Here is a 4,094-nt window from a genome sequence, read left to right on the forward strand (position 1 = left end):
ACAAACAGCGCGTGTTGACGCGGTCAAATTTCACGCGTTTCGTAAATAGACTATTGGCCCCGTTCGCGTTCCATAGGTTTAAAGTTTTTACTCAACGTTGTGTGGGCCTTATGTAAAATACGGGAAAAATCGCGTCCCTTATTGATTTGATACAGGACGCATCATTTTACTTGTAAATACGGGATGATTCCGTATTTTAAGGGACGGGTGGCAACCCTACGCAAGACACAACTATATTTGTCTTTGGCTAATCGGCAGTAAATTCGAGGCACTGGTAGTTTAATCTTTTGTTCATCGCCACTCACCTCAACACAAGCCAAGAAAAACACTGCTGGGAGGGGCCTCGAGCTGCTCCTGCCTGCAGGTGTGTGTGTGTGTGTGTGTGTGTGTGTGTGTGTGTGTGTGTGTGTGTGTGTGTGTGTGTGTGTGTGTGTGTGATGTGCCGAGCTGATGTGCAGAGACGCGGGGGAGAGGGAGAGAGAGAGAGCGAGCGCTTCAGAACTCCTGACCTGATATTTAGATACACTATTCAATAAATATATTTGTTTGACAGGGAAGCTGTGCGCAAAAAGGAATATATATTATTTTTCAAAAATTAAAAAAAAGCACCCCAGAAAAAAGGGCACTTTCTCTCCAGGAATAAAAAGGGCAGGTGCTCAAGCCCCTTTTGATGTCTATGTGTGCACGTGCCTGATGATGACAATTCTCTTCAATTTCCTGGTCCATTTGTTAAAGGTGACCTTAGTAATTTTAATATAATACACTTTACAACAATTTCATTATACAACATGGCGCCGCAGATGGCCGCCTCGGTGTGGAGCTCTTCAATTCTTTTGTTGTTTTTGTTAGTTTGTCCTGTGTTTAGCAATCTTTTACCAATCAGTTTTACCAGGGACGAACTGCTGAACATTCAGCAGCACATACCAGATAATCTTTTCCCGGTTTTTCAATATTCGGACGTTTTGCTGGACATTTTAGTTGGAGGCTGCTGTGTTGTTTAGATGCTTCTGAGGCGCGAGGCGAGGGAGACGAGCTGGCGCTGGTTAAACTCCGTCAGCGGCGTTCGAACAGCACTGCCGAGCATTCATCTCGCGAATCTCCGCTCTCTTCCCAACAAAGCGGACGAACTACATCTCCTCACACATACTAATAAGGACTTTTCAAACTCTGCTGCACTGTGCTTCACTGAAACCTGGTTGAGTGAAGCCATTCGAACAGCGCATTACATCTGCCGGGCTTCCAGCTGTTCAGAGCCGGATCGCATCAGCTGAGTTAACGGGGAAAGCGAGAGGTGGTGGAACATGCTTTTACATCAGCGAAAGTTGGTGTACAGATGTAACAACACTAAAGAGGATGTGCTGTCCTAATCTGGAAGCGCTCTTTATTAACTGTAAGCCGTTCTACTCGCCTGGCGGAGTTTTCTTCGTTTATTCTGGTGAGTGTTTACATTCCTCCAAGCGCGTCTGGGAACTTAAGCTGCAACAGCTGGCTGATCAAATCTCAGACACAGAACAACAATACCCGGACTCAGTCATTATTATTCTTGGGGACTTTAACAAAACAAATCTCACCGCTGAACTGCCCAAATACAGACAGCACATTACATGCCCCACCAGAGACAGGAATATACTGGACCACTGCTATACTACATTAAAGGATGCATATCGGCTCTGTCCCACGTGCAGCTTTGGGTCTCTCTGATCACTGTCTGGTTCATCTTCTCCCGACCTACAGGCAGAAATTAAAATCAACCAAGCCAGTTGTAAGGACTATAAGGAGATGGACTATTGAAGCAGAGCTGGAACTACAAGCCTGCTTTGACTGCACTGATTGGAGTGTTTTTGAAGCTGCAGCTACAGACCTGGACGAGCTCACAGATACTGTTACATCATACATCAGTTTCTGTGAGGATATGTGCATCCCTACTAGGACATTTTGTCATTCAACAATGATAAACCATGGTTCACAGGAAAACTCAGACAGCTCGTCATGCCAAAGAGGAGGCTTACAGGGGTGGGGATAGAGTCTTGTATAATCAGGCCAGGAACACACTGAATAGGGAAATCAGAGTGGCTAAAGAAGCTACTCTGAGAAGCTGAAAAACAAGTTTTCAGCTAACGACCCAGCATCAGTGTGGAGTGGCCTGAAACAACTTACTAATTACGGGACTCCTACCCCCAACCCTGTGGCGGACCAACGACTGGCTGGCGACCTGAATGTGTTTTACTGCAGATTTGAAAGGCCCGATTTCACACCCACATGCACTCGGACCTTCATTTCACACAACCATTAACACCTCCTGCAACCCCCTCCTCCCCCTCCTGCTACACTACCTGCACTAAAGATCTGTGAGGGCGATGTGTGCGTGTCTTTCGGAAGCAAAGGACAAGGAAGGCTCCAGGACCAGATGGCATCTCACCAGCTTGCCTTCGTTCCTGTGCTAACCAACTGGCCCCCATCTTCACTCAGATCTTCAATAGATCACTGGAGCAATGTGAAGTCCCATGCTGCTTCAAGCGCTCAGTCATTATCCCGTCCCTAAGAAACCAAAAATCACAGGACTTAATGACTACAGACCTGTAAGCCCTGACATCTGTGGTCATGAAGTCATTGAGAGACTGGTGTTGGCCCACCTGAAGGACATCACTGGACCCTTTCTGGACCCCCTTCAATTTGCTTATCGAGCAAACAGGTCTGTGGATGATGCAGTCAACATGGGTTTGCATCATATCCTGCAACATCTGGACAGACCGGGGACATACGTAAGGATCCTTTTGTGGACTTCAGCTCGACTTTCAACACAATCATACCAGATATACTCGGACTAAGTTAAACCAACTCCCTGTTCCCACCTCTACCTGTCAGTGGATTACCAGCTTTCTGGCGGACAGGCAGCAGCTTGTGAGGCAGGGAAAATTCACTTCCACCACCTGTACCATCAGCACTGGTGCCCCCAGGGATGTGTGCTCTCCCCACTACTCTTCTCCTGTACACCAATGACTGCACCACCAAGGACCACTCTGTCAAGCTCCTGAAGTTTGCAGGCGACACCACTGTCATCGGCCTCATCCGAGATGATGATGAGTCTGCGTATAGAAAGGAGGTTGAGCGGCTAGCTGTCTGGTGCAGTCAAAACTAACTCTGGAGCTGAACACGCTCAAAACAGTGGAGATGATTGTGGACTTTAGGAGAACACCCCAACATTGTCCCCCTCACCATTCTAAACAGCACTGTGTCAGCAGTGGAGTCATTCAGGTTCCTGGGCACTACCATCTCACAGGACCTGAAGTGGGAGATACACATCGACTCCATTGTGAAAAAGGCCCAGCAGAGGTTGTACTTCCTTAGCCAGCTGAGGAAATTCAACCTGCCACCAGTGCTGCTGAAACAGTTCTACTCAGCGGTCATTGAGTCTGTCCTCTGCACTTCAGTAACTGTCTGGTTTGGTGCAGCCACGAAATTAGACATCAGAAGACTACAAAGGACAGTTCGGTCTGCTGAGAGGATTATTGGTTGCCCCCTGCCCTCCCTTCAAGAACTATACACTTCCAGAGTGAGGAAAAAGGCTGGTAAAATCACTCTGGACCCCACTCACCCTGCCCACTACCTTTTTGAACTGTTGCCTTCTGGCCGGCTTCAGAGCACTGAGCACCAGAACCAGTCAGACACAGGAACAGTTTTTTCCCTCAGGCCATCCATCTAATGAACAGTTAAATTACCCCCATTGAGCAATAATTATGTGCAATACACAGTTTAATTTTAATTTAAATTATATTATCCAACTTATCCACTTCTGCCATTACTTACATTGCTCTGTACATAATATACTGTTTTTTGTTCTTTATATACAGATTGTATTAGATTTGCACTACGTGTGTGTATGTGGGTATGTATGAAGGTGAGTTTATATACGTATATGTATAATTATTTATTTTGTGTTCTTTTTTGTTTTTAATTACCTATGCCTTGCTGCTGTTTTTTTTGGTATTGTTTGTATTGTTGTTGACTGGAAGCTCCTGTCACCTAGACAAATTCCTTGTATGTGTAAGCATACTTGGCAATAAAGCTGATTCTGATTCTGATTCTGATTCTGA

Source organism: Xyrauchen texanus, chromosome 3 (assembly GCF_025860055.1).
Source record: "Xyrauchen texanus isolate HMW12.3.18 chromosome 3, RBS_HiC_50CHRs, whole genome shotgun sequence".
NCBI classification, from domain to species: Eukaryota; Metazoa; Chordata; class Actinopteri; order Cypriniformes; family Catostomidae; genus Xyrauchen; species Xyrauchen texanus.